The following is a 27,168-nucleotide window of genomic DNA, read 5'->3' on the forward strand; positions in this document are numbered from 1 at the left end:
AACCCAAGCCAGATTATTTCTAGAATTTCATTAGAGTAATTAAAGAAAGGTAGCTTCTCCACATATTGTATAGGTGGTTATGATGTGATGTTGGAAGGGCATAGAAACTTTTGAATATCCAAAAGTAACTGTAATATAAATATATATCACCTAGGGAACTTTTCAAAAATACCAATGTCCAGGCCCCACTCCAGACCTCACATAAAATCCCTAGTGGTGGAGCCTGAATATTAATATTTTTAAAAATCTCCCAGGTGATTCTGATTGATAGAGGATTGAAAATCACTGGGATAAAATAACAATATTACATGTTTAGCATAGTATAAGGGAAAAAAGCAGGGGAAAAAAGCAAAAGAAAGATAGGGGAAAGCCCAAATATATCAACAACTTTCAAATAAAACCTTCAGTAGACTAAACTTATCAATTTAAAGACAAAAAAACAGAATGTGACATATTGGTTGAAATACAAAGATCCAGATATATGCTGTGTACAAGAGACACACTAAAAATAAAGTAGAAATCAATTATTCCTGGAAAACGAAAATCTGGAGTTGCTATATTATCAGCCAAAATAGAATTTGACAAGCACAATTAGAAATTGGAGTTGACTACATAATAATAAAATACTCAATTGTTCAGAATTATGTAACAATTTTACATTTATATGCACCCAATTAAATAGCCTCAAAATACATAAGCAAATACTGATAAAACTACATGGAGAAATTAGCAAATTATGGTATATTCAGAAGTTATTGCCAATTCAAGAGATTCTGTTTAAAAAAAAAACCAGAACTGCCCTATGCAAATGGTCAATATAATTAGTTGCTCTGGAGGAGATAAACCTATACTGGCTCACTATCATATAGTGGTATAGTATGTCAGAGAAGCCGGATACAGAATGCCAAAACATATCCAAAACTGGGATAAAATTTTAAAATATTAATAATCTACTCCATCTTGTAGATAAGTATCTTGGATGAAAGGTAATTTTTTAAAAATTTTATTTATTTTTGGCTGCGTTGGGTCTTTGTTGCTGCACGCAGGCTTTCTCTAGTTACGGTGTGCGGGGGCTACTCTTCGTTGCAGTGCACGGGCTTCTCATTGCGGTGGCTTCTTGTTGCGGAGCACGGGCTGTAGGTGTGCGGACTTCAGTAGTTGTGGGATACAGACTCAGTAGTTGTGGCTTGCAGGCTCTAGAGCTCAGAGTCAGTAGTTGTGGCGCACGGGTTTAGTTGCTCTGCAGCATGTGGGATCTTCCCGGACCAGGGCTCAAACCCATGTCCCCTGCATTGGCAGGTGGATTCTTAACCACTGTGCCACCAGGGAAGTCCTGAAAGGTAATTTTCAATAGCAGTTTAAATTACTAACCTGGAATACTGCCATAGCATCCTAACTGTATTCCTCATGTCTCTCACTCTTAATCTATCATTCAGGACTTCAGAAAGCATCCTGCTTTCTTTCATAACACTATTTATAATTGTGTGTTGATTTCTGTGCTCAATACTTTATTCTCTCCTATAAACTGTAAGTTCCATGAGGTCTAGGACCAAGTCTGGTTTTTTTCAATATCACATACCTAGCAGATACTTAATACACATGTCTGGCACATGGAAGGCATCCAATAAATGTTTCTTAATGAATATATTCATAGCGTTCAGAGCAAGTGAGCGATAAAGAAGTATAGCTCCTACCAGCTAACTAAAGGTTTACACTGCACCAGAAAATGATCATCAACTCTTGTTTCAAAACCGTGAAAAAAAATGACTGCACCATTAATTCAGTAATGGACAAAGGAAAAAACATTTCTCATTTTTTAAAATTCTCTGCCAGATTAAAATATATCTTTGAAGCACATTAGAATAAAAATATTGAGACACCTTCAACTGCCACAGCAGGAGAAAGCACTGGAGAGGATAGAGATATCGTATTTTAGCAAAGCTCTAATCCATTCTTTGACTCAAACTTAGTCCTTCAAAAAGAAACAGGTCTTAGTGAGTAAGCCAATCTATTTATAAGCTTTGTCGTGGCAGCCAAACAATCACAGTGACAATACAACTGTAATTTGGTAAGGTGACTCTATAATCTAAGATAATACAAAGAAAATTTTAAATTTTTATTCTTTCTTACTTCTGGAGGAAGTATTTATTTTTTATTAAAAATGTAGGGAGAGAAAAAGAAAGAAAAGGAGAGTCAAGACAGCCTTAAATAAGATAGGGTCAACCAAGTTACATGAAGACAAAGTAAACTGAATTTTACACCAGCTCACTCAGAAAGCTTTGGAACAGATAGATCAGTTTCACGTGCTATTCTTGGTTGGGAAAATCTTCCTAACTGTATACTTTATATAGAAAAAGATAGTTATTCTTCCATTCACAAACAAAAGGATATATGCTAAAGTAATGATTAAGTAACATTTACATATAAGAAGGGCAAAAGGATAGAGTGAGCATAAAATTTTAAGGAGTATAAAATCTCACATATTCTTCTTCAGCTTTTCTACTGGGAGCTATTTACAGATATAATGTTTCAGTGTGGAAGATATAAAATAGTGTGTGGCTATCTCTATATTTTTCTTATGATTTTGGTTAATATACTATAAGATACAAAATGTCAATATTGGAAATAGGATTTATTGACTACATCAACTCTTCACTTTTTTAAACAACTTCCATCCTCATTTTCACCTTCATTTATATATGTTTATTTGTTCAGTTTAGGTTCAAAACTGAGCTTGTCAACTTCCCTCCAAAACCAGTTCTTACTTGGAATTTCTATGTTGTTGTTCATTCTCCAAGTTTAGAAACAGAGAGCCCATTTTGTATTTGTCCTAGTTTTGTGTGTGTGTGTGTGCATGTAATGAAACCTGTTCATGATGCTTTAAAATACTTCTTAAATCTAAAATCTATCTATACCATTTACTCAGCAATTCCTTTCTGCCAGAGTAAAATCAGAAATAAAGACAATTTGAGCAAAGACAGAAAATCTCTGGCACATATATATCCATCAATGGCAAATGAATAAATAGATTATTATATCCATGAAAGGAAATGCTTTCATTTTTGCAAAGAATGTTTAATTGTGAAAATCCTTCTTAAATATATTGATTGATATACTGAAAAAGACTGAAAAGACATATAATAAAATATTAACTTTTTACATTTCTGTATTTTATCAATTTTCTACTATGGTATATATATATATATATTTTTTTTTTTTTTTTTTTTTTTTGCCGTACGCAGACCTCTCACTGTCGCGGCCTCTCCCGTTGTGGAGCACAGGCTCCGGACGCGCAGGCTCAGCGGCCATGACTCACGGGCCCAGCCGCTCCGAGGCATGTGGGATCTTCCCGGACCGGGGCACGAGCCCGTGTCCCCTGCATCGGCAGGCAGACTCTCAACCACTGCGCCACCAGGGAAACCATGGTATATATTTTTTAATAAAGGGAAAAAGCAAGTTATTAGGAAGGCAAGGAATAAGAAAGACAGGGAGGGAGAAAGGGACAAGAGAAAGAAGGGAGAATCTCATCAATTTACTCCTTCCTCTCTATTCTTACTTGGACCACTAAAACTCAGTACCTGATCATGGCACCTCTGCATTGCTGTATGGCTCCAGCATCTCTTCCCCTGATCCCTCCATGTACTGCTGCCAGGCTGCTCTTCCTCTGATGAAGAATTCTACGGAATCCAAATTTCTTTGCCAAGAGTGGAATGAAATTCACACTCTCATATTCTGGTAGTGGAAATGTATACTGGCACAAGCTTTCAAAAGATTAAACAAAATATATCAGTAACTTTTAAAATATTCATATATTTTGGACCAAGTTGTGTCCTTTCTAGTAATTCATTTTATGGAAAAAAAATCAGCTTTTTAAAAAATTATTCTCATGGTAGCGTTATATATTAGAAGAGAAAAAAATACAGCAACCTAAAAGTCAAAAGAAAAAAATAGGCTGATTAACTTACAGCAAGACCACAAAATTTGGTATTACGTGGCCATAGAAAACATGCTTCTAAGAGATATGTAATGGCGTGGAAAAATGCTGAGAATGTAATGTTAAAAGTAAGTTATAAAACTGTATATATAGTATTGTATGTTTTAATTATAAAAGTAAGTATTTGCATAGGGACAAAACTAGAAGGAAGTATATACAGCAAAGTAGTTATCTCTGGAAGTATATACAGCAAAGTAGATTCTGGTAGAATCATGGTACATTGTTCTTTTCTCTTTGTTTATGTTTATTTTCCACTTTGAAGAAGTACATCTACCTTGTTAACCTTGTCTTTTATGACCCACACCTTCAGTCAGATGGTCTCCTCATCATCCCTCCAAAATACCATGATCTTTCCCTTCTCCACACCTTTGCTTACATTGATCCTCCTACCTAGAATTCTCCTTTTTCTTCAAGAGCAAGTTTCAGTCTCTCCATCTCTATAAAGGCTTCCCTGCCTACATTGATCTTCAGCCATCACTTTTTTCTCTGGGCCTTTGTCATTGCTCACTTAGTGGCATTATATGCCACTTATCAAGGGCATGAATTATCTCCTTTAATCCTCAAAACTCCCTAGGAGACTTACATTATTATATCCATTTCATTGATGAGTCTACTGTGTGATCCAGAGTGATCAGTAGCTTGTACAATAGCACTGTTTCTTTACTCTTTAATTATTTCATGTCTTTACATGCTTTGTCTCTCCACCAAGATTATGAGCATTTTGTGTTCAAGGATCTTATTTTATGTGATACTACCTTACTTATCTGGTATCCAGCTTTTTCCATAATTGTACTTTCCAAACAATTGTTTGCTTTAAATATCAAACGGTATTTTGTGTTAATCACGTTTAGCCATTTTAACAATTCCCTGCCATCTTAAATTGTGTATTGTGAACATAATTAACTTTTTTTCTAACATGTGTTACCAGTATGAGTATCAGTTATGATACAGTGCTATAACATAGTGATGCTCTCAGAGAATATTAGGGTATAGAAGAATTTTCCCTTATCTCAAACATCAGCCACAGAATCCTAGTGTGTCTTAAATTAAGTATTAACAGGGAGACTCATGTGTCTGATTCTTTTTCTCTCCTCTCCCCCATTAAGATGGACAGATGAGCTCATTTTTACAAGTACAAGTATCATGTGTATGCATTTCCAGCTGTATCTGTCTGTTACTAAAGGGAACTTAGGACTGAAGCACTACAGCTGGGCTAACTAATCGAAATGATATTGAAAAATGAGCAATATAAAGAATGGGTCAGATAAAAATCTGTTCTATTTCAAGAATCCTCATATAGGATTTATACTGCAAATTTCTAGTTAAACTCTAGATACATAGATAGATAGATAGATAGATAGAGGATAGATAAAGAATTATATATTATATACACTCAGACACACACTGCAAAGTTTACTGCTACTGAAGTCTACTCAGATTCATTTGTTTTAAGATAGACTCACAGAGTTTTCCAAACTTGGGCTATATACTTTATTATCAATTACATAAGGCCCTTTGGAAATATTCAATTAGGAGCTTCAATACTCAGATTCTAGGTTTTTCTTCAGAAAAGTCTGATTCTGATGATCTGGTTTGGGGCCTTAAAATATATTCTTTTTTAACAGGCCTTCTGGGTAATTCCAAGATCTCTCTCAAGAACTGGTGTTTTGGGGTAATCTAGTCTCTGAGACCCTACATATTAAAAAATGTCTTTTTTTTCCCTCCATGAACAGTATCTTGCACCTTTTCCCTCATTACACAAATGGTGGAAGCTTATAAGGCCCTGTTCTATGTGGTAACAATGAACACAGAAATCCCCTGTCCTCATGTTGCTCATATTCTAGTAGGAGGAAACCTACAATAAACAAACACACATGAAAGCAGATGATAGGTGCTAGGTAGGAAATAAAGAAGAATAAGGAAGATAGAGAATGACTGGGAGTTGGTGTAGGGGGTTGCCGTTTTATTAAAATACATGGAGTTAGAGAAGTTTTCCTTAATCAAACAGTAATTGAAGGAAGACCTGAAGGAAGGGAGGGAACCATGTGAGAATCCGGTAAAGTGAGTCCCAGGCTGACTGCAAGGAGGCCGTTGTGACTGAAGAGGTGTGAACAGGGGGGCGGGTCATAGATGAAGTAAGAGAAAAAGGGGAAGGCTGCTGAGATCAGAGCCACTTAAGGAGTCTGCGCATAGAAGTGGTGTGATCTGAGCAGTCTTAGAATCCTTCCAGCAGTTGTGTGGAGAGCAGACTCGTGAGTAGGCTACTGCAGTAATCCAGGTGAAAGGTCTGGGTGGCCTGGACCAGTTTGAGACAGAGGTTCACAGGTTGGTTTCTTTTTTCCTCTCATATGACTTGGATTACAATAATTTTATCACAGTCTTCTGTAGATGCTATATTTCACTGTCTTCTGGATTTCATGTTTCAAAGGAAAAGAACACGGCCAGTCTGACTCTTTTTACTTTTTTACATAACTTGTTCTTTCTGTTTGGAAGAGTGTAAGACTTTCCTGATTATCCTTGAACTAAGATTTCCAGTAAAGCAGGCTAAAGACATACTCAGCGGGGGTGCCAGAGGACAGAGCTGGATTGTCAAATCAGGTTCAGAAGAACCCAAAGCTGGGGACAGGAAAACTATTGGAAGCCCTGGACCTGAGCACATAGGCAAATGGGTTAGGGGTAGAAAGTCAGCTTTCAAATGAAGTCATTCCTGGGGCCTGCTTTACCTGCTGCAGGGTGGCTGCCCTTCCCCCACCAGCCTCAGCTCAAATCAATTAACCCTAGATCCCAGCCTGCAAGCTGGACTAACATCCTTGGTCCTATGTTTTTACTATCACTTTCCTTTGCCAACAAAACAGAAAACACAAAAATGTGGTCAGAATTATATTTGGAGATAATTTCATTGGCCACATATGTTGTCAACATTTAATTTCTATATGCCTACTTTCATCTCTATTCATAAGCATCTGTTCTAGATACTTACTTCACACTTAGATCTACGTATCTATTCACGTATATCTGTGGCCCTGAAAGAACTTGGATATATTTATTCAAATGTATAAGTAGAAATTCTGCTTTATTTAGATGCATTTCTTGATTTTTTTAATTTCCTATTTGGCTAAAAGCTGAGTTCATATCTATAAAAAGTTAGTCTCATTTTGGATGTAGGCAGGGAAGAGCCTTGAAGAAAGTATTTATGCCTTGGGCTATTTGGTGGGAGGAGGAAAGGGGATGAGCAGGGAAGCCTGATTGAATACAGGGTAAGTGAGACAAGGCTCCTCCATCTACTGTGGAGGGTGTGTTAGAGCAGAGGCTCCAGGAAAAATCAAGAAATGAGCAGGGTGGGGCTTCCCTGGTAGAGCAGCGGTTGAGAGTCCGCCTGCCGATGCAGGGGACACGGGTCCCCGTGAGCCATGGTCGCTGAGCCTGCGCGTCCGGAGCCTGTGCTCCGCAACGGGAGAGGCCACAACAGTGAGAGGCCCGCGTACCGCAAAAAAAAAAAAAAAAAGAACTGTAAGAAGAAATGAGCAGGTATGTAATAGGAGATCACTGCAGGAAAGCAAAGGATAACATTTGATAATGATCCACAAAAAGATAAATGTGCAACAAAGACAAATAAGTTCTTAATTTATTCTGTGTGTCCTTCCCTCCTCTGGCTCCTCAGGTTACTGGGATACATCCTGCTCCCATACTTTCCCTGTAGCCCAGTCACCACATTTTCTTTCCCATCCATTCTAAACACATCTTCGTCTGCTATTTCTGTGTTTTCAGGTGAAGAAATACTTCAATGCATGTAATGTGCATCCTAGATGGTGCATATGCAATTTTGGATGAAGCTAACTGACCAAGGGACACCAGGAGGGACACGGAAACCTAGAGAAGTAAGTGGGCAACATGCCCAGGGAGTGGACAGAAGACGAAAATGAACAAAATCCAAAGAACCACCTGGAGAACAGATGGGGAACAGGGACCAGAATGCTCTCTCCAGATGAAATGGAAACAGGAAGGCTGTCCAAAGATTTGAGGGACAGGGAGAGTGAGCAATGCAGAGGGAATAGTAACCAATGAACTCCTCCTCTAGAGAATGAATCTAAAGCAGGTCCAGGCAGAATGGGGAGCTTCCGTTTCAAGTTTATAATATGCTCAATGGGTTCTGCTGGGAAATCTCAAAGGATGACACCATTTTCAACCTTACAATACCCTTCTTCTTCAATGAGGGTATTTGTTTTTAAGAATACAAATACAATAGAGTATTCATGGTGGAGAGTTTTTGATGGTAAAATGGTATCCCAGAGGATATGTTCTGGTGCTGCATTGTCACCTTCTGCAGAACTTTCTCCCTCTCTCTTCATTCTTCATTAGGTTGGAATTGGGATAAAAGAGCAGAATGGGTCATAAGGTCCTGTTCCAAGTAATTAGAGAGTTTCTTCTTTTATCTAAAGGTGCCTTGTTAAAGTATATCAGTGTCAGCCAGGTTAATTGGAACTTTAATGCATAATTGATGTTAATTTATGGCCCTTTTTGTTCCAGGATGCTACTGCAGACCGTAAAGTCAGGATACAGTTTTCTTGTTATTAATTATATACAGAAAGCCAATATCCCCTTTGAGAAGAGACCCATGTCATCTGTAGCTTGTTACAGTGTGTCAGTCATAGGTCACTTTTACTGTGTAGGTCCTCCCTAAATTCCATATTACTCCATAATAACAATACATTAATCACAGTAAGTGAAAATTGGAGTTTTGAGCTAAGGCTCATGAGTACTGTATGTTAAAATGTTTAACATACAATGCTAAAGATGTATTATACCTCCATGGGCTCAATGTATTCCACAGGCCATGGAATCCTAGTTTCATTTTGGAAATCAGTACACCACCTTTAACCAAAAATGTTTCCATAAATATAAAGGCAATAATACTGCCATAACTGAGGCTGCCGTGAATATAGAATACCAAATGAAAACTATGAAATTAGAATTTTCCTGCAGAGTTTCCATTTCAAGTCTAATAATTCTTGTTAATCACTTTTTTTGGAGACAGAGGGAGAAAAATGGTATGTCCCAAATCCACTAAAAAGCTCTACTTCTTCCACTGTGAGAACTAATGCTAACTTAAGAATTCTGTAGACAGAAATACAAGATCATGCAAGAACTGTAAGCCACATAAACCCATATGTTGTCCAAAGTGCCATAATCAAAATCCTGAATTTGAAATTGAGAAAAGGGCTAAGTCCAGTATATGAATTGCTTGACAAATAGCAGTCCTAGATTTGTTGATGGTTAAAACATGCTAAATTTGCCAACTTTGCCTAGTGACTATACCATTTTGAAAGAGTGAAGAATGAGTGACTTCACATAAATCAAATGTACTGGGTTGTTTTCTGATATGTCACCATGTTTTGTTCAACTTAATGCTACCACCATGTGATCAGATATGACATAATATGAGAAACAGCAGGGGTGTTTCACAATGGAACATGACACAACATGATGTGTCAAGTTTCTTTTGAACCTTTCTTGGGATCCGATATCAGCCAAAAGGAGGTCATTTTAATTATCAGATGATTAATTAATTAGATAATTAATTGTCAGAGGTAGATGAATCCAAAGACAATGTGGTTCTTTACATGAATGTTTGTACACAGAGGGAAAAGTGACAATTTAAAGCATATCTACTAAATGAAAAACTAAAGTTTAAGGATTTCAATTATTTTTTTATTGAAGTAACATTCATAATAGCTACTATTTATTGTGTTATGTGAAGCATGCTCAGAAATAGAGAACCTTTCTTACCCTCAAAGGGCTGATATTCAAGTTGGAAACACAAAGCCTTGCCCCAAGAAACTGGACATTTAGAGAGTGCTTACTAAAAATATTTTTAAGTTAGTGAAGGAAAAATTCTAAGGCAACAAATAAAAAAATATGAACTATATTATACCATAGTACTTTGCCAATGTTTGCTTTTTTAGGGGAAGTTACCATATTCCAGAAACAAGGGTGACTGGCACAGCAATAGTTCTTTTAAAACACAGAATTGAAACTCCAGTATCAAACACTCAAAATTTGAGTTAGGTATAAACCAAAAAGATTAGGATCCTATGTGAAACTTCAATAAATCAGTGTTTTAAATTTATTTTATTTATTTATTTTTGGCTGTGTTGGGTCTTGTTGCTGCGTGCCAGCCCTCTCTAGTTGAGGCGAGCGGGGGCTACTCCTCGTTGCACTGCGCAGGCTTCTCATTGCAGCAGCTTCTCCCACCGCGGAGCACAGGCTCTAGGCGCGCGGGCTTCAGCAACTGTGGCACACAGGCTCAGCAGCCGTGGCTCGCGGGCTCCAGAGCACAGGCTAAGCAGTTGTGGCGCATGGGCTTAGTTGCTCTGCGGCATGTGGGATCTTCCCAGACCAGGGCTCAAACCCATGTCCCCTGCATTGGCAGGTGGATTCCCAACCACTGAGCCACCAGGGAAGCCCAAATCAGTGTTTTAAAGTTACTGTCTACTTTTTACTTTTCTGCTGAAAGCAGAGATTCAGGACATAACAAACATTCGATTTTGTTACCAAACCAAACTTTGGTCCACTTGCCCAATGCACAGCAAAGCCAATCTACTGACACCAGGTTGTGGTGAAGCAAAGTGTAGCATTTATTGCAAGGTGACAAGCAAGGAGAAGGGGCAGCTAATGCTCAAAAGACCGGAACTTCCTAATGGTTTTTAGGGATGGGTTTTTAAAGACAAAGTGAGGATGAGGGTCATGGGGAATGTGATCAGTTCATGCAATCTTCTGATTGGTGTGTGGTGAGGTAACCAGGTGAGGTCACAGAGATTGATCACGTTATCAGTCTTCAGGCTCCAGCCAGTCTGGGGGCTACGTGCTCATGGTCATCATTCTCTGTCTGGTTGGGGTCTGGTTTCTGTAAAACAACTGAGGAATGTGCATTAGACTTTATCACCTTTAAAATGGAACTGAGAGTCCTTGAGGCTGATTTATTGTTTAAGTTATGGTTATTTCTCTGCCTGACTGACCTATCTTTATTTCTATATTCCTTAGCTTCTCCAGTCATCCACTGCTAGGGCCTGTTTCTTTCTCTCTCTACTCATGGAGGGCATAGAAGGCCACAGTATATTTCCACAGTCTTTTTCTTCATCACTGATAAGCAGAACACGCACTGGGGTTCTGTCACGAGGAAGACCTCTACATAGGTCTGCTCAGTTTCAGTTTCACATTTTTATCTAAGAAAGAATATCTTACCTATGGGACACCTAAGTTCCCATCTCTCTTGCTTCCAGGAAGAGCTAGAGAATCGTATAACCTTAATGTAAGAGGCTGCCAATATTGTGAGATATGTTATACATATTTTTATTTTTTTTATTGTTTTTGAACAATTAATGGCAATTAATACATCATGCAGAATCATTGTCAAATATATTTCTTAAGCACCTGTTTGCATGGGATTCTGTCCTAGGCATTATACAAAACAAAATAAGCATGTAGTTAATATCTGCAATTTAAGATGTAAATTGCTTTTCATTATTCTAAATTAATAAGAACTTTTTGTTTAATCCCCCCCCCCAGCATTTGTAATTAGCTTCATTGACCTTTCTGGGCCTCAGTCTCCTCACCTGCAAAACAAGGATATACTACCCACTCACCGAGCCCAATGATTACCAACAACTTCTCTAAATCATGTGTGCTGTTTTTTTTAATCATACTATGTTAAAAATCAAAGATTATCAGAATGTTAGGAGGGTTTTTAGAAAAGAAAAGATCTGTAGTGTGCTCTAGTTGACTCAAAATACTAAGAGCTCCCAGGCCTTCATTTCCATATAACAGAAGCCATTGTAATTTATTGGCTTTTTAGAATGCTTTTCAAAACAGTATTATGCCTTGATATCCTTTCCTTCGCACCCACTCCCAATCCATCAATAAGTTCTGAGTGTCCTATCTCCAAAACATACCTAGAATGTATGCATTCTCTCCATGTCTAGCACCACCTCCCTATCCAGGTTCTCATCATCTCCCACTGAGAATGACTGCAGTGGTCTCTTCAGGTCAGCATTGCCCCATGCAGCCCATCCCCCACACTGCTGCAAGAGTGATGTGTTTTCAATAGATCTCAGTGAGTTGGTTCAAGCTCCTTCATTCTCAGTTGACCATTTTACTACTTATTTCACCAAGAAAATAAAATCAAATTAAACAGAAATTCCACAGGGTTTTGCCACCATGTCTAGCCATAAACTTGTGTACACACTCAACCATTCTGCCTTCCTTCCCGTTACTCCAGATGAATTGTTTCTGTTGCTATCTAAAGACAACCCTTCCACTTGTCTTCTAGATCCCATTCCTTCTTACCTACTTGATGACATTGCACCAATTATTCTCTCCTCTCCAGTATCATCAGTTTTTCCTTCTCTATTGGATCATTTCCATTAACAAACAAACAGTATAATCTATCACACCGTAAAAAAATTATCCCTAAACCTTACCCACGCACCTCCCTAAACCACTACTCCCTCCACATTGAACTTCTCCCCTGAACTTTAGATTCGTGTGTTCAACTCTCCATGTAACACCACCACATGGACGTCTAAAAGGCATCTCAAAGGTAACATACCCAAACTGAGCTCCTAATCTACCCCCATACCTATTCTTTTTCCAGTCTTCCTCATCTCAGTGAATGGTAACTCCATCCTTCCAGCTGCTCAAATCAAAAATCTTGCCTCCTCTCTTTGTCTCATCAGCAAATCTCTCGCCATTTCACTGCACCTACTTCTGGACTTCTTTTCATCAACCGTACTGCTACTACCCTCGTCTAAGCTACCAACCTCTATTTTCTAAATTACTGCCATAGCCTTCTAATCAGCCTCCCTACTACTTTCATTCTGTCACCCTTCAATCTATTCTCAACACAGCAGGCAGAGTAATCCTTTAAATGTAAGGTAGATGATGCCTCTCCCTGCTCAAAAATCTGCAATGACTCCCCATCTCATGAAGAGTGACATTCAGAGTCCTTATAATGGTGTAATGTTCCCTACATGACCTAAGCTTCAGCTACCTCTCTGACCTCATCACCTTTTATTCTCCTCTTTATGCATCTCACTCCAACTATACTGGTCTCCTAGTATTTCATAAACATGCCAAGAATGCTTCTGCCTCAGGATCTTTGCACTTGTTCTTCCCTCTGCATGGAAAATTCACCCTCTAAATATCCTCAAGACCCACTTTCTCACCTCCTTCAGGTCTTTGCCCAAATTCACCTCTCAGTGAGAACTTCACTGGTTCCCTGCATGAAATTGCACTTCCCCCAACCCCACAAAACAGACATTCTGTTTCTTCCTGCTCTGCTTTATTTTCCTCTACAGCAACTACATCATCTAACATACTCAATGTTAGCTTCATGAGAACAGGGAGATTCTTGTCTGTTTTTTTCACTACTGTACCCTCATGCCTAGAATAGTGCCTCAGAAAGTATTAAGGAAATGAGTGAAAGTTTGTTCTAAAAGCTAAATGCCTAGTGTTGATGAAGGTACAGGGCAACACCTACTCTCATATTCTGCTGATTAAAATATAAATTTTAACAACTTTCTGGTGGCCAATTAGTAAGGATCCAAAATCCTAAAAACATAGATACTATTCAACTGAGCAACTATACTTTTATGATCGAACCAACAAAATTCTCACAGATATCTGGGGGGAAAGTTTGTATAAGAATGCTTATTGCAGGACTCTCTGCAACAGCAAAAAAATTGGAAACAATCATAAAGATCAAACAGAAGAGATTTGGTAGGATAAACTACAGTACAGTACATTTATGCAATAGAATTTTATTCATCTAGTCTTGATTAGCTTTCAGAAGATTATATAATGATGTACAAAGCTGTTAACAATAGGTACAATATGATAAAATCAAATTTTGTGAAATAAAAATATATACAGAGAAAATGATTGAGAGTAGATATCTCTGTTTATCTCTGGATTATGGAATTATGCATCATTTTATTTCCTTTTGTTTGTCTATATTTTCTTTCTCTTTTTTATTGAGGTATAGTTGCTTTACAATGTTGTATAAGTTTCTGGTATACAGCACAGTGATTCAGATATATATATATATACATGCATATATATATATCTTCTTCATATTCTTTTCCATTATGGTTTATTATAGGATATTGAATATAGTTCCCTGTACAATACAGTAAGACCTTGCTGTTTACTATTTTATACATAGTAGTTTGTATCTGCTAATCTCAAGCTCCTTATTTATCCTTCTCACACCGCCTTTCCCCCTTGGTAACCATAAGTTTGTTTTCTAACTCTGTGAGTCTGTTTCTGTTTCATAAATAAGTTCATTTGTGTCATAGTTTAGATTCCACATATAAGTGATATCATATGGTATTTGTCTTTCTCTTTCTGACTTACTTCACTTAATATGATAGTCTCTAGGTCCATCCATGTTGCTGCAAATGGCATTATTTCATTCTTTTTTATGGCTGAGTAATATTCCATTGTGTATATATACCACATCTTCTTTATCCATTCATCTGTTGATGGACATTTAGGTTGCTTCCATGTCTTGGCTATTTTAAATAGTGCTGCTATGAACATTGGAGATTGTTATCTTTTTGAATTAGAGTTTTCTCCAAATATATATGACCAGGAGTGGGATTGCTGGATCATATGGCAACTCTATTTTTAGTTTTTTGAGGAACCTCCATACTGTTTTCCATAGTGGCTGCACCAATTTACATTCCCACCAACAGTGTAGGAGGATTTGTTTTTCTGTATTTTCTTAACTGGCTGTAATGAATAGGTATCACTACTATAATAAGAAAATGACCTAGTGACAATAGTCAACATTTACTGAACATTAACAATATGCCAAATACTTTATATATACCATCTCATTTAATTCTCAAAGAGACATTTTGAGGTATTGTCTTAGTCATTTTGGGCTGCTATAACAAAAATAGCATAGACTGGATAGCTTATAAACAACAGAAATTTGTTTTTCACAATTCTGGAGTCTGGGAAGTCCAAGAATAAGGCACAAATCTGGTGTCTAATGAGAGCCTGCTTAGTGTTTCATCAACATCTCACTGTGTTCTCACATGGCTGAAGGTGAGGAGGCGCTCTCTGGGGTCTCTTTTATAAGGACATGAATCCCATTCATGAGGGCTTCACCTTCATGAGTTCATCACCTCCCAAAGGCCCCACCTCCAAATACTTTCATATTAGGGTTTAATTCAACATATGAATTTGGAGTGATGTGATTTCAACATCACCCCTTAGTCTTCACTTAGTGTAAGCTGGGACAGAATATCACAAAAGATTACCATAAACATCTCAGGACCTACATAAGCACTTCTATGGTTAGGGCTAACGAATTAGGAGACTCCAGAATTACAACCATATAAATAGAATATGAAAAAGTGAAAAGTATTTTTAGTGTATCAACTAAAGGTTCACTTTTTTTGAGATCTTTGTCATCACTGAGTAAGATAGCAAATGTGGGAAATAGATAAAAGACTCATGGAGGAACCAAGATGGCAGAGTAGAAGGACGTGCTCTCACTCCCTCTTGTGAGAACACCAGAATCACAACTAGCTGCTGAACAGTCATTGACAGGAAGACACTGGGACTCACCAAAAAAGATACCCAACACCCAAAGACAAAGGAGAAGCCACAATGAGATGTTGGTGAATCAAAAAAAGATCTTGCTGTGGAGGGCAGACAGCAGAAGCAAGAAAAACTACAATCCTGCAGCCTGTGGAACAAAAACCACATGCACAGAAAGATAGACAAGATGAAAAGGCAGAGGGCTATGTATCAGATGAAGGAACAAGATAAAACCCCAGCAAAACAACTAAATGAAGTGGAGATAGGCAACCTTCCAGAAAAAGAATTCAGCATAATGATAATGAAGATGATCCAGGACCTCGGAAAAAGAATGGGGGCAAAGATCGAGAAGATTCAAGAAATGTTTAACAAAGACCTAGAAGAATTAAAGAACAAACAAACAGCAGTGAACAATACAATAACTGAAATGAAAACTACACTAGAAGGATTCAATAGCAGAATAACTGAGGCAGAAGAATGGATTAGTGACCCGGAAGACAGAATGGTGGAATTCACTGCTGCAAAACAGAATACAGAAAAAAGAATGAAAAGAAATGAAGACAGCCTAAGAGACCTTTGGTACAACATTAAATGCAACAATATTTGCATTTTAGGGGTCCCAGAAGGAAAAGAGAGAGAGAAAGGACCAGATAAAATATTTAAAGAGATTATAGTCGAAAACTTCCCTAACACGGGAAAGTAAATAGCCACCCAGGTCCAGGAAGCACAGAGAGTCCCATACAGGATAAACCCAAGGAGAAACATGCCGAGACACATAGTAATCAGTTTGGCAAAAATTAAAGACAAAGAAAAATTATTGAAAGCAGCAAGGGAAAAATGACAAATAACATACAAGGGAACTCCTATAAGGTTAACAGCTGATTTCTCAGCAGAAACTCTACAAGCCAGAAGGGAATGGCATGATATACTTAAGGTGATGAAAGGGAAGAACCTACAACCAAGATTACTCTACCCAGCAAGGATCTCATTCAGCTTTGATGGACAAATCAAAAGCTTTACAGACAAGCAAAAGCTAAGACAATTCAGCACCACCAAACCAGCTCTGCAACAAATGCTAAAGGAACTTCTCTAAGTGGAAAACACAAGAGAAGAAAAGGACTTACAAAAACAAACACAAAACAATTAAGAAAATGGTCATAGGAACATACATATCGATAATTACCTTAAACGTGAATGGCTTCAAAGCTCCAACCAAAAGACACAGGCTTGCTGAATGGATACAAAAGCAAAACCCAAACATATGTTGTCTACAAGAGATGCACTTCAGACCTAGGCACACATTCAGACTGAAAGTGAAGGAATGGAAAAAGATATTCCATGAAAATGGAAACCAAAAGAAAGCTGGAGTAGCAATACTCATATCAGATAAAATAGACTTTAAAATAAAGAATGTTACAAGAGACAAGGAAGGACACTACATAATGATTAAGGGATCAATCCAAGAAGAAGATATAACAATTATAAATATATATGCACCCAACATAGGAGCACCTCAATACATAAGGCAACTGCTAACAGCTGTAAAAGAGGAAATCGACAGTAACACAATAATAGTGGGGGACTTTAACACCTCAGTTACACCAATGGACAGATCATCCAAAATGAAAATTAATAAGGAAACAGAAGCTTTAAATGACACAATAGACCAGATAGATTTAATTGATATTTAGAGGACATTCCATCCCCAAACAGCAGATTACACTTTCTTCTCAAGTGCACACGGAACATTCTCCAGGATAGATGACATCTTCGGTCACAATTCAAGCCTCAGTAAACTTAAGAAAATTGAAATCATATCAAGCATCTTTTCTGACAAAATGCCATGAGATTAGAAATCATTACAGGGAGAAAAACTTAAAAAACACAAACACATGGAGGCTAAACAATACATTACTAAATAACCAAGAGATCACAGAAGAAATCAAAGAGGAAGTCAAAAATTACCTAGAGACAAATGACAATGAAAACACGACAATCCAAAACCTATGGGATGCAGCAAAAGCAGTTCTAAGAGTCAAGTTTATAGCTATACAAGCCTACCTCAAGAAATAAGAAAAATCTCAAATAAACAATCTAACCTTACACTTAAAGAAACTAGAGAAAGAAGAACAAACAAAACCCAAAGTTATCAGATGGAAAGAAATCATAAAGATCAGAGCAGAAATAAATGAAATAGAAACTAAGAAAGCAATAGCAAAGATCAGTAAAACTAAAAGTTGGTTCTTTGAGAAGATAAACAAAATTGATAAACCATTAGCCAGACCCATCACAAAAAAGAGGGAGAGGCCTCAAATCAATAAAATTAGAAATAAAAACGGAGAAGTTACAACAGACATTGCAGAAATACAAAGCATCCTAAGAGACTACTACAAGCAACACTATGCCAATAAAATGGAGAACCTGGAAGAAATGGACAAATTCTTAGAAAGGTATAACCTTCCAAGACTGAACCAGGAAGAAATAGAAAACGTGAACACAACAATCACAAGTAATGAAATTGAAACTGTGATTAAAAATCTTCCAACAAACAAAAGTCCAGGACCAGATAGATGGCTTCACAGGTGAATTCTATCAAACATTTAGAGAAGAGCTAACACCCATCCTTCTCAAACTCTTCCAAAAAGTTGTGGAGGAAGGAACACTCCCAAACTCATTCTATGAGGCCACGATCACCCTGATACCAAAACCAGACAAAGATACTACAAAAAAAGAAAATTACACACCCAATATCTCTGATGAATATAGATGCAAAAATCCTCAACAAAATACTAGCAAACAGAATCCAACAACACGTTAAAAGGTTCATACACCATGATCAAGTGGGATTTATCCCACTGATGCAAGGATTCTTATATGCAAATCAATCAATGTGATACACCATATTAACAAATAGAAGAATAAAAACCATATGATCATCCCAATAGATGCAGAAAAAGCTTTTGACAAAATTCAACACCCATTTATGATAAAAACTCTCCCGAAAGTGGGCATAGAGGGAACCTACCTCAACATAATAAAGGCCATATATGACAAACCCACAGCAAACATCATTCTCAATGGTGAAAAACTGAAAGCATTTCCTCTAAGATCAGGAACAAGACAAGGATGTCCACTCTCACCACTATTATTCAACATAGTTTTGGAAGTCCTAGCCACAGCAATCAGAGAAGATAAAGAAATAAAAGGAATACAAATTGGAAAAGAAGAAGTAAAACTGTCCCTGTTTGCAGATGACATGATACTATGCATAGAGAATCCTAAAGATGCCACCAGAAGAGTACTAGAGCTAATCAATGAATTTGGTAAAGTTGCAGGATACAAAATTAATGCACAGAAATCTCTTGCATTCCTATACACTAATGATGAAAAATCTGAAAGAGAAATTAAGGAAACACTCCCATTTACCATTGGAACAAAAAAGAATAAAATACCTAGGAATAAACCTACCTAGGGAGACAAAAGACCTGTATGCAGAAAACTATAAGACACTGATGAAAGAAATTAAAGATGACACCAACAGATGTAGTGATATATCATGTTCCTGGATTGGAAGAATCAATATTGTGAAAATGACTGTGCTACCCAAAGCAATCTACAGATTCAATGCAATCCCTATCAAATTACCAATAGCATTTTTTACAGAACTAGAACAAAAAATCCTGAAATTTGTATGGAGACACAAAAGATCCCAAATAGCCAAAGCAGTCTTGAGGAAAAAAACGGAGCTGGAGGAATGAAACGCCCTTACTTCAGACTATATTACAAAGCTACAGTAATCAAGACAATATGGTACTGGCACAAAAACAGAAATATACATCAATGGAACAGGATAGAAAGCCCAGAACTAAACTCACGCACCTATCATCAACTAATCTATGACAAAGGAGGCAAGGATATACAATGGAGAAAAGACGGTCTCTTCAATAAGTGGTGCTGGGAAAACTGGACAGCTACCTGTAAAAGGATGAAATTAGAACACTCCCTAACACCATACACAAAAATAAAGTCAAAATGGATTAGAGACCTAAATGTAAGACAGGACATTATAAAACTCTTAGAGGAAAACATAGGCAGAACACTCTATGACATAAATCACAGCAAGATCTTTTTTTTTTTCTTTTGCGGTACGTGGGCCTCTCACCGCTGCGGCCTCTCCCGCTGCAGAGCAACAGGTTCCAGACAGGCAGGCCCAACGGCCATGGCTCACAGGCGCAGCCGCTCCGCGGCATGAGGGATCCTCCCGGACCTGGGCACGAACCTGCGTCTCCTGCATCGGCAGGCGGAACCCCAACCCCTGCGCCGCCAGGGAAACCCAGCAAGATCTTTTTTGATCCACTTCCTAGAGTAATGGAAATAGAAACAAAAATAAACAAATGGGACCTAATGAAACGTCAAAGCTTTTGCACAGCAAAGGAAACCATAAACAAGACGAAAAGACAACCCTCAGAATGGGAGAAAATATTTGCCAATGAATCAACAGACAAAGGATTAATCTCCAAAATATATGAACAGCTCATACAGCTCAATATTAAGAAAACAAACAACCCAGTCCAAAAATGGGCAGAAGACCTATACAGACATTTCTCCAAAGAAGACATACAGATGGCCAAGAAGCACATGAATAGCTGCTCAACATCACTGATTATTAGAGAAATGCAAATCAAAACTATAATGAGGTATCACCCCATACCAGTTAGAATGGGCATCATCAGAAAATCTACAAACAACAAATGCTGGAGAGGGTGTGGAGAAAAGGGAACCCTCTTGGACTGTTGGTGAGAATGAAAATTGATAGAGCCACTATGGAGAACAGTATGGAGGTTCCTTAAAAAACTAAAAATAGAATTACCATATGATCCAGCAATCCCACAACTGGGCATATATCCAGAGAAAAGCATAATTCAAAAAGACACATGCACCCCAATGTTCTTTGCAGCACTGTTTACAATAGCCAGGTCATGGAAGCAACCTAAATGCCCATTGACAGATGAATGTATAAAGAAGATGTGGTACATATATGCAATGGAATATTACTCAGCCATAAAAAGGAATGAAACTGGGTCATTTGTAGAGACGTGGATGAATCTAGAGACTGTCATACAAAGTGAAGTAAGTCAGAAAGAGAAAAACAAATACCATATATTAACACATATATGTGGAACCTAGAAAAATGGTACAGATGAACCGGTTTGCAGGGCAGAAATAGAGACGCAGATGTAGAGAACAAACGTATGGACACCAAGGGGGGAAAGCCGCAGGGGGGTGGGGGGGTTGGTGTGATGAATTGGGCATTTGGGATTGACATGTATACACTGATGTGTATAAGATTGATGACTAATAAGAAACTGCTGTATAAAAAAATAAATTAAATAAAAATTTAAAAAAAAAAGAGGGCTTCCCTGGTGGCACAGTGGTTGAGAGTCCACCTGACGATGCAGGGGACACAGGTTCGTGCCCCGGTCTGGGAAGATCCCACATGCCGTGGAGCGGCTGGGCCCGTGAGCCATGGCCGCTGAGCCTGCGTGTCCAGAGCCTGTGCTCCGCAAAGGGAGAGGGCATAACAGTGAGAGGCCTGTGTACCGCAAAAAAAAAAAGACATAGAGTGGCAGAACGAATTTTAAAAAAAAATTCAACCATATGATTCCTACAAAAGATTCACTTCAGCTTTACAGACACACATAGACTGAAAGTGAAGTGATGGAAAAATATATTCCATGTAAATAAAAATAGAGAGGAGAGGTAGCTACACTTACATCTGACAAAATAGACTTTAAGCTAAAACTGTAACAAGAGGCAAATAAGATCACTATACAGTTATAAAGGGGTCAAGTCATCAAGAGGATAAAGCAATTATAAATATTTATGCACCCACATCAAAGCACCTAAATGTATAAAGCAAATATTAACAGATCTGAAAGGAGAAATAGATAACAATACAATAATATAGGGAACTTCAGTATCCCACTTTTGTCAATGGATAGATTATCCAGACAGAAAATCAATAAGGAAACACTGGACTTAAACTACACACTAAACTAACAGTCATATACAGAACATTTCATCCAACAGCACAGAATATACATTCCTCTCAAGTGTACATGGAACATTTTCCAGGATAGATCATGTGTTAGGCCACAAAATAAGTGTTAATATATTTAAGAAGACTGAAATCATATCAAGCATCTTTTCCAGCCACAATGGTACAAAACTAGAAATGAATTAAAAGAAGAAAACTGAAAAATTCACAAATATGTGCAGATTTAACAACATGCTCCTAAGCAACCAATAGGACAAAGAAGAAATCAAAAGGAAAATTAAGACAAATGAATATAGAAATAAATAACATACCAAAACTTAAAGCAGTTTTTTTTTATATAATAGTGTTTATTTATTTTTACTTACTGACAGTTTTGCTTTATTTTATTTATTTATTTATGGCTGTGTTGGGTCTTCGTTTCTGTGCGAGGGCTTTCTCTAGTTGTGGCAAGCAGGGGCCACTCTTCATCGCGGTGCGCGGGCCTCTCACTATTGCGGTGTCTCTTGTTGTGGAGCACAGGCTCCAGATGCGCAGGCTCAGTAATTGTGGCTCACGGGCCCAGTTGCTCCACGGCATGTGGGATCCTCCCAGACCAGGGCTCGAACCCGTGTCCCCTGCATTGGCAGGCAGATTCTCAACCACTGTGCCACCAGGGAAGCCCTGAAGCAGTTTTAAGAGGGAAGTTTACAGCAATAAATTCCTATGCTAAGAAAAAAATAAAGATCTCAAATAAACAACTTAACTTTACACCTCGAAGAACTAGAAAAAGAACAAACTAATCCAAAGTTAGCAGAGAGAAGGAAACAGCAAAGCAGAGTGTAAATAAATGAAAAAGAGACTAAAAAGACTAGAGAAAAAAACATGAAACTAAGACCTGGTTCTTTGAAAAGATAAACAAAATTGACAAAGTTTAGCTAGACTAACTAAGAAAAACAGAAAAAATACTCAAATAGATAAAAATCAGAAATGAGACAGAAGGCATTACAACTGATAACACAGAAATAGTAAGGATCATAAGAAACTACTATGAACAATTACATGCCAACAACTAGATAACCTAGAAAATGAATAAATTCCTAAATGCATATAACCTATCAAAACTGACTCATAAAGAAACCAGAGACTTCCCTGTTTGTCCAGTGGCTAAGGCTCTGCACTCCCAATGCAGGGGGCCCGGGTTCGATCCCTAGTCAGGGAACCAGATCCCACATGCCACAGTGAAGTTTCCGCATGCCGCAACTAAGACCCAGCACAGCCAAATAAATAATAAATAAATAAATAAATATTTTTATAAAAAAAGAAATAGAAAATCTGAAATGATCAATTACTAGTAAGGAGATTGAATCAGTGTTTAAAACCCTCCCAACACAGGAAAAAACAGACGGCTGCAATGGTGAATTCTCCCAAACATTTAAAGAAGAATTAATACCAACCCTTCCCAGCTCTTCCAAGAAAACAGAAGAGAAGGAAACATTTCCCAGTCTCATTTTACAAGGTCAGCATTAGTTTGCTTTCAAAAGCCAGAGGAAGGCACTACAAGAAAAGAAAATTATAGGCCAATGGCCCTTATGAACATAGATGCAAAAATCCTCAACAAAATATTAGCAAACCAAATTCAATAGTACATTGAAAGGGTCATTAAGTCAAATTCATAGAAACAGAGTAGAATAATGATTTCCAGGTTATGGGGCATCGGGGAAATAGGGAGAGGCTGATAAAAGTGTACAAGATTTCAGTTTTAAGATGATTAAAGTCTGAGGATCTAATGTATAACATGGTGACTATAGTTGATAACACTATATTGTATAATTGAAATTTATGAAGAGAGTAGAATTTAAGTGTTCCCACCAAAAAGGAAAAAAAATAAATATATGAGGTGGGAATCCTTTCACAATGTATACCTCCATCAGTTCATCATGCTGTACATTTTAAATAAATTATAATTTTTTGTCAATTATACCTCAATAGAACTGAGAAAAAAAAAGAAAACATCACCTCTTCATTATGCAGTTACCTTCTTCCAAGGAGCTGAAATCACTTGATTCCACACATTCAAAGCAAATGGCAAATACACCGGGCCATTTCTACATCCAAAAAGTCTTGGCAGTAATTTGCAGAAAAGTCATCCAGATCATTGCAAGTTTTGATTGAGCCCATTATGTTGCTAACACTGTTCGAGCCTCTAGGAGTAATAAAAAAAGAAAGAAGGATGAGGAAAAGGAATCGAAAGAGGAGAAGTAGCATGTTCTTATCCTAAAGGAGCTTGTAACCCACTACTAGGGACCCCCTCAGAGCATTAGTTTGAAAATGAGGAAGTACCAGACTCTCAACTGGTCCCTCTGCCTCCACTTCTCACGTTCTCTGTCAATTTGCCATACAGCAATCTGAACCATCGCTTGAAAACCCAAATCAGAGCTTGTACTGTGAAACTGAAAATCTTCTCATAGCTTCCTATTTCACTTAGCAGGAAAAAAAGAAAAAGTACACTCTTCACCAAAGTACCACAAAGGCTTAGATGTCCTGAGGCCTGCCGACTTCTGAGACCCCATCTCCTACCGCACATCTTCACTTTCACTAGCCTCAGACACACTGGTCTTCTTTTCTATTCCTCAATCATCCAAGCTCTTACCTGCCTTCTGTCCTCTGTAGCGGCCAGTCCCTCCCCTGATACAGCTGGCTGCTTGTTTTCAGTAGGATCTTGGGTCCTGTGTTGCCCATTGAAAGAGCCTTCCGTGACCATCCAGCATCAGCCAGCCGCTCACCCCACCTGCCACATTCTCTGGCATGCGTTTTCTTCACAGCGCTTTTCACCATCTGAAATTGCCATGTTTTCTTGTGTCCTTATTTATTGCCTGTTTCCTCCTGCTGGAAAGTCAACTGTATGAAAATAAAAACCATGCCCGTGTTGTTGTTCACTATACATACTTGGCTTCAATACTTTTGAATGAAAGGTAGACAGAAAGGAACATGTCAGTGTTGACTATAGAGTCCAAGAAGACTCCAGGAACTCAAGGGGCCTCGAAGGACAGATAGCGGTAAACCACTCAGAATCTGATCAGGTTAATTCTCCTTCACTGTCTTTCCCACTAAAGCCTACATCCTTCAGCATCTGAAAAAGTCAAACAAGCAACCCAGAAAGCACATGCTAAATGCTTATTGAATAACTATTTTTAAACAATCCCACATGGTGTGTATCCCTTGAACAGAAGACAAGTGTTGGGTTCACAGAAGTTTTTCTAGTTCAGGCCAGCAGTGTCTCAGGTAGAAACTGCTCTATGTCTAGAGTAAAGACAAAATGAAACAGAGCTTCAGGTAACCCAAATTGGTGCTGATGTAAGAAGAAGAAGAAAAAAATCTACTCCAAGTGAGCTCCTTTCCCATCTCTAAGCCTCAAGCCTAACCTTACAAAAGTACATAGAATATGCAATCTTGTCAGCTTTTGTGGCTTAAATACTGTAGTGTTTGCCTTAGACAAGTTTTTGGCTCCTATATCATGCTTTTATTTCTGGGAATGCTTAGCAAAGAAAAGAAATCTAAGGCTTAATGTCTCTCTCCATTAAATATCCATACTCCCAAAGTTTTAAATCATTACTACTTGGAATAATTGCAACCCGTTTCCATCCCACGGTCCCTGACACTATGTCATTTCAAACACAACCAGGTGGAATAACAAAGGGGATTACATGTTCATTTGGAATGAGATATGTGCAGAAAACCCCTTAAGAAGCAAAGATCCTTTTTCTATTCATGTCTTTAATAATAATGAACAAGAAAACAGAAGGGCAAATGGAAGAGCAGCAAGAAGCATTTATTAGATAGTTGTTTGGGAACTAAGGAGTTGACAGATCTTTCCCTGGTATGACAACAGGTCTTGAGCCTAGCGTTTGTCAGACTAAGACTGAAATTGCAATGCCCTTTTACTTGACGCATTATGTCCTGGAAAAAACTTCAAGGCCAAGGAAAAACTTGGTAAACAAGGAGAATGTGCTGCCTAAAATATATAAAACTGCCTCAAATCTTAGATTGCACAGCTATAGCAAATTAATTTGTATATGTGATAAACAGTGTCACAGGGACTTCCCTGGTGGTCCAGTGGCTGAGACTCCTCGCTCCCAATGCAGGAGTCCCAGGTTTGATCCCTGGTCAGGGAACTAGATCCCACATGCCGCGACTAAGACCCAGCACAGCCAAATAAATAAACAAAATTTTTTTTTAAAAAAAAGGGTGTCGGGTTTCCCTGGTGGCAAAGTGGTTAAGAATCTGCCTGCCAGTGCAAGGGACACAGGTTCGAGCCCTGGTCCGGAAAGATCCCACATGCCACGGAGCAACTAAGCCCATGAGCCACAACTACTGAGCCTGAGCTCTAGAGCCCGCAAGCCAAAACTACTGAGCTCACGTGCCACAACTACTGAAGCCTGCACGCCTAGAGCCTGTGCTCCACAACAAGAGAAGCCACGACAGTAAGAAGTCCGTGCACTGCAATGAAGACCCAACAAAGCCAAAAATTTTAAATTAATTTTTTAAAAAACAGATGTCACAAATACTTATGACATTATATTTTTTTTAACTTCTGGAAATCAAAAAGTACTCAAACACACACCCACACAAACACACGTATTTATGCTTTGGGGAGGGCACATGATTTGCCACATATGTGACAAAAGATTAAATCCTAATTATGTAAAACACAGTTTAAATTAATAAGAAAAAGACAACTGTCACAATAATCGATAACTGAACAATATGAAAAAGAAATTGACAAAAAAAGAAACTCAAATATCCTGCTAACATTTATTCATCTTTTACTTATTCAATCAACAAATATTTATTGAGTACCAAGTATGTACCTGGTATTACACAAGACACCAGGTATACAGTGATGAGCAAAAAATGGCCCTGTTCTGAAAGAACTCATAGTATATTAAACCCAACTCATAACCAAAGATATTCAAATTAAAATGGTTTTTTATCTATTAAATGCCTTCAATTTACATTCTATAAATTCGGCAAGATACACTAAGAAGCTTAAATTTTTTCATATGCTTGTCTTGGTAATTCCATACCTGAGCATTTTTCCCAACGGACTAATCAGAAAGATGCAAACAGACTTATGTATAACTATGTTAATTGTGCTATTTATAATAGTGGAATCTGGGAACCACCTTAATGTTCAACAATTAGTAATGTTTTCTAGAAATTTTTAGTGTCAATAGAAAATTCTGACGAAAAAAGTGTGGCTGAAAAAATCATGATACAAAACTGGAGATACCGATAGCATGATATTGATGCGTGAATACATGCATATTCTACATGCTCTAAAGTATTCGTCTAATACTAAAGGAAAAAAAGGTTTTAAAGATAACCACCATGAATGCTTTTGACAACGATGCCATCTTGTAAGTTGTTTGCCAAATAAGCCGTCTAAATACGCTCTTTTCAATGCTCACAATCTGAATATATTTTGGAGCATACTGGTGTTACCGACCACGGCACTTGGCCCTCCCGAATC

At 37.9% G+C, this 27,168-nt stretch overlaps 2 long non-coding RNA genes across 4 annotated transcripts in view; both read left to right on the forward strand.

Annotated features, from left to right (window-relative positions):
- The window catches only part of LOC125964569 (uncharacterized), a 348,406-nt gene that overhangs the window by 93,350 nt on the left and 227,888 nt on the right, over positions 1-27,168 (forward strand). The gene's annotated exons all lie outside the window — the stretch shown is intronic.
- LOC125964566 (uncharacterized) overlaps positions 1-27,168 on the forward strand; it is a 58,557-nt gene that overhangs the window by 17,947 nt on the left and 13,442 nt on the right. For 2 of the 3 annotated variants that reach the window (XR_007477716.1, XR_007477714.1), the window contains exon 2: positions 7,763-7,872. This is a non-coding gene — a long non-coding RNA (uncharacterized LOC125964566). Of the gene's footprint in view, positions 1-6,183; positions 6,320-7,762; positions 7,873-27,168 lie in introns of those variants that run through there. The other variant, XR_007477715.1, reaches the window with a different exon arrangement.

Source organism: Orcinus orca, chromosome 5, assembly GCF_937001465.1.
Source record: "Orcinus orca chromosome 5, mOrcOrc1.1, whole genome shotgun sequence".
Taxonomy (NCBI): Eukaryota; Metazoa; Chordata; class Mammalia; order Artiodactyla; family Delphinidae; genus Orcinus; species Orcinus orca.